Below are 5,000 nucleotides of genomic sequence, written 5' to 3' on the forward strand. Positions count from 1 at the left end.
CCCGGAACGTTTGCCAACTCCCCGCCCACCTCAGCACCCCACCCCCCGGGCCCGAGGCGCGTGGTCCCCCACCGCCCCCACCCTCCGACCCCCCCACCGCCCCGCTCTCGGCCTCCCACCCCCCAACCCCCCTCGGGCACTCCACCCCCCACCCCCACGACTCACGCACACACGCCCGCCCGCCCGCCCGCCCGCCCGCCCGCATTCGGGAGCCGCCGGAGATCTCTCGATGCTCGAGACGCCGACTCACCCCTCTCCCTCCACCCCCCCGCCCCGGAGACGCCACCTTCCCGAGTCCGCCCGCGAGCCCGGAGAGCACTCGCTCGGGCCGAGCCGCCCGAGGGCCTCTGGGCGGGCGTTCGCGGCTGGCCCGCCGCGCCTCCGCTGGACCTCACTAAGTCCGGCCTCGCTCCCGAGAGCCTCGAGGGCCTCCCTCGGTGAGATGTCTCCCCAGTCGGACCGGGGGGCCCAGAGCCGGTCCGTACCGGCTCTGGGAAGGCGTTCCCGGCCTCCCCCCCGCCCCCCGTTTGCCCGCCCGCGTCGCGGGAGGATGGAAAGCGATGAGGAAGAACGCTCTCGGTGGCGGCCGTGGTTTTCTTTTGCGACGCGGATGCCGGCAAACGCACGGCTCCCTCCCTCCCTCCCTCCCTCCCTCCCTCCCTCCCGACGCAATTTGCCCGTTCAACCCGCCTCACGCGTACCGTTGGCTCGGCGACAGGGACGACGGCGGAAAACGTCTCCCGGTCTGCCTGCTGCGCCACGCGGGCACTCAAAGAACGAGGAGGAAAACTTCGGGGACTGGCGGTCTCATCCCGTCCCGTTTGTCGCGTCCGTCCAAAGGATACGGATCGGAGAACACCTGCCCGTCCGACGCTTGGGACGTGCTCTCTTCTCCCTCCCGCCCCCGGTGGACGCTCATCCCCTCGGGCGCCCCCCCCCCCGTTCGGCCCTTTCGGGGGCGAGCGCGCGCGCGCGCCCCATGACGCTCCCGAGAGGTTTCCCCGGCGGCCCGGGGGAGTCTGTCCCCTCTGCCACCCTCGAGCCCCGGCCGGGGCCCAGGTGGACCCGGTTCCACCCCCCCGCCGCCCTTCGCTCCGGTCGTCGGCCGTCACCCGGCGGCCGCTTCGATACCGTCCCCCTCCGGAGCTCTGCGGCGCCGACGGGATGGGAAGCGGTCCCGGCGGGCGCGCGCTGGCCACGGCGGCCCGGGGCCTTCGCTCCGTCTCCTCGAGCCCGGCCTGGCTCCCGGCGTCCTCCCGGGGTCCTCCCGGGGTCCTCCCTCCCTCCCTCCCTCCCTCCCTCCCTCCCTCCCTCCCTCCCTCCCTCCCTCCCAGGGCCCCCCCCGAGTGGGACACGCCGGCTGGCCGGCATGGTGCTCCAGGGCTCCAGCGGGGTAGACGGGATCTTCCTGGCTGAGGGGCGAAATGGCCCGGCTGGGCCGGACCCCCTTGGATCGGAACTTTGGGAGATGGGGCCAAGGTGTTGGAATAGGCTGACGCTTCCGCCTAGCTCTCTTGACGACAAAGACCCGGAAACACAAGCGAACGAGTATGTCTGCGACGAGCGGGGAGTCCTGACCGTCGAAGGCGGGCTTAGACGACGCACTGAGGGGCAGCGGCAGGAAGAGACCTTTCAGGGGCAGAGAGGGTTTACCGGCCCTGCCCCGCGGGGAGCCCTCAGGCACCATTCCCAGAGCGGCTGCTGCAGTGGGCTGGTACCGTCGTTCCACTGCTGTTCCGTCAGGGAGAAGCAGCCAGCCACACAGCCTGCTCACACCTCCGGAACCTGAGGAGGGCCCGGCCGGGCGGATCCCCTTGGCCCAACCGACCCCGCGCTGTGGCCGGCCCCACCGTCTTCCGGCCGCCCCGCGCCGAGAAACGTGTTCGGCGGCGGCGCTGGGAGGCGGGGGAGGGGGGCGGGGGGGGAGCCGGGACGGGGCCGGGCGTCCGGCCGCCCGGCGACGCGCCCTCGCCGGCCGCCGATCCGGATCCGTCCCGCTGCACTCCGCGCCGGTTGTCGGCCGCCACCTGGCGGCCGCTTTGATATCGTCTTCCCCCGGAGCTCCGGCGCCGGCGACACGCGCGGGAGGCGATGTGGCCGCGCTGGCCGAGGCGACGTTCCCGGACGCCGGCGGCGGCGTCGGCAGGATCGTCCTGGCCGAGGCGGGAAAGGGCCCGGCCGGGTGGATCCCCTTGGCCCAACCGACCCCGCGCCGTGGCCGGCCCCAACGCCTTCCGGCCGCCCCGCGCCGAGAAACGTGTTCGGCGGCGGCGCTGGGAGGCGGGGGAGGGGGGCGGGGGGGGAGCCGGGACGGGACCGGGTGTCCGGCCGCCCGGCGACGCGCCCTCGCCGGCCGCCGATCCGGATCCGTCCCGCTGTCGCCCGCGCCGGTTGTCGGCCGCCACCTGGCGGCCGCTTTGACATCGTTTTCCTCCGGAGCTCCGGCGCCGGCGACATGGGAGGCGCTGTGGCCGCGCTGGCCGAGGCGACGTCTCGGGACGCCGGCGGCGTCGGCGGGATCGTCCCGGCCACGGTGGGGCGCCGGCGCCAGAGCCACGTTCCGGAATTGGGCCCGCAGCTTCATGTGGCCGAGGCGGTGGCCGTCGCCGCCGCCGCCGCCGCCGCCGCCGCCGCCGCGCTCCCGGGTGCCGTGTTTTAGACGGCGCTGGACCGAACCGGGCCGCACCGAGACGGCGCAGGCAGAAGAACGGGACAAGGCACGCCCCGGCCGTTCGCGCGCCTTCCTTCGCGCGGCCCGGTCGTCACCGGGGCCTCCGGCGTAGGTCCGGGGTGGCCCGCGGAGGGCGCCCCGGGCCCGGGCGCGGTCCCGCGTGGGGTCCGGACCGTCGGAGAATTTTTTCAAAGTCCCGCTCCGGGGGTCCCCGGGCCGAGGTTGCCGCCCCCGGCCCGCCCCGGCCCGGCCACGGACCCGCGCGGGGCCCGGACCTTCGGAGGGGCCCCGCCGCCCGAGAATTTTTTCCAAGTCCCCCCTCCGAGGGTTCCCCGACCGGCCCGCGTTGGCCGCAGCGCAGGCGGCTGGCTCTGGGCGCCCGCGCGGCCCCGGCCAGCTCCGTCACCCCGTCCCGCGGGTCGACCAGAGGATCCCGGGAGCTCCGGGGGGGGGGGCGGGGCGCTGGGGGCCATGGGGTCGCGCTACGGACCGATGGCCGGGCCGCAGTTCCGGGGGCTCGCCGTGGGGAGCGGGCCCCTCCCGCCGCGGGGCGTGGCTTTTCTCTCGCCCAAAACGGGCGATTTGGGCCACCAGATTGGTGCTGACACGCTCTCCTCGCTGGGTGACTCCCGCTGAGCAGATGGGAAACCTGGACGGGTCCGTAGACGCCGGTCCACCGACGGCCCACGCCCTCCCCCGCTCCTCCCCGCTTGAGCCGCCCGCCTGGGGCCCGTGCGCCGGCTCTCGCGCGTCCAGATGTCCAGCCGCGGTGCCTCCCCCCGGTCTCCAGTGCCCGAGGGCGGCGTGGCACGGGCGCCGCGGGCCCTCTGACCCGCGTGCCCCTTGTCGCAGGCACCCGCGGTGGCCGCGGTGCTCGCCAGAGTGTGCCCCGCTCCCCCCCTCCCCCAGGCCCACGTGCCTCGCGTGTCAGGCGTTCTCCGTGTGCAGGGGTCCTCGCGGCCACCTTTCCGCAGCCGGGGCGGGCGAGGCAGAAAGCGGGTCCTCTCCGGGGCTGTCCTCGCCCGCCTCCTGGCAGCCCTGGCGGGGGGGTCTTCTCCTCCTCGCTTGTGCCTGGGCTGACCCGATCGATGTGGTGTTGTCGTGCTCTCCCGGGCCGGGTCCGAGCCGCGCCAAGACGAGGGACGGACATTCGTGGCGAATGGGACCGCTCTTCTCGCTCAGCGCGCGGGCCCCTCGCTCCTCCTCCCCGCCCGCCGGTGGTGCGCAGAGGGGCAGGGGCACGGAATCCGGCCCGACCTCGCTCATCTGCCCTCGTTCGCGGCCTCGCGGCCAGCGTCGGCGGTGGCGGGGTCCTGAGACCGAGCAGGACAGCCTCTGCTCGTGGCCCTGGTGTTCTGCCTCGCGTCGGGCCCTCCCCCGCCCCCCGCGGCGGGGGGGCTCTCTGGTCAGGCGCACCCGCGCGCCCCACCCAGGTGGTGCCGGTGCGCCTCGAGTGGCCCTTTGGCGGTGCCCCTGGAACGCTCCAGGCCGTCCCTCAGGTGCCTGAGGCCGGGTGGCGGTGCCGTTTCCCCGTTCCCAGCCCACCCTTCCGGTCACCGCTCACGCGTGTGGGCGTGCGCCCCTCGGGCCGAGAGAAATAAAAAACAGGAGTGCGGCCGAGAGGGAGAGAAAGGATGTGGAGGAAAAAAAAAAAAAAAAGAAGGGGGGTCGAGCGGGGTAAGACCTTTAGAGCACGCACGCCTCGCGGGAGGGTGCCGTGCCTGATCCCGAGAAGGCGGGGGTGAGAGAGGGGTGCGCGCGTGCGTGCCCGCCCCGGTGCTTGCCGAGACCCGCGTGAGGCAAGCGAGAGCGGAAGGAGGAGGGCCCGCGTGTTGCTTCCGCCGGTGCCGAGGGAAGTCGCCCTTGCGAGGTGGGGGCCCAGGCTGCGTAGCCGCGGCTGGGCCCCGGCGGTCCGTTGTTAGGCTCTGTCGTACCTCCTCCCCCCCGCGGGCCGCCCTAGAGCGCGGACCCCTCTACAGAGGGAGACCGGGGGGTGTGTTGGGCTTTTAGGTGCCCAGGCAAGCCTCGGGTGTGCGCGGCGCGTACCCGCGAGGCCCCGCGCGCTCGCCGGAGCCTGGCTCCGGTGAGGCGGGATGAGGCGGAGAAGCTTTAAAAGAGAAACGGAAAAAAAAAAAAACGGACGACTCAAAAGGCGTGACTTTCCGAGGCCCTCGGTCGCCGCTGCGGTGCCCCACCCGTTCCCTCCTCGCCCGAGTGGAGGGTGGACGCAGCACGGAGCCGGGAGCACGCGCCGTCCCCGGGTGAGGCAGAGCCGCCGTGAGCACGAGGCGGCAGGCTCCGTTCCCGGCCGCAGAGGCCCACTGTGCCT

The sequence above is a fragment of the Loxodonta africana genome, unplaced genomic scaffold (assembly GCF_030014295.1).
Source record: "Loxodonta africana isolate mLoxAfr1 unplaced genomic scaffold, mLoxAfr1.hap2 scaffold_504, whole genome shotgun sequence".
Taxonomy (NCBI): Eukaryota; Metazoa; Chordata; class Mammalia; order Proboscidea; family Elephantidae; genus Loxodonta; species Loxodonta africana.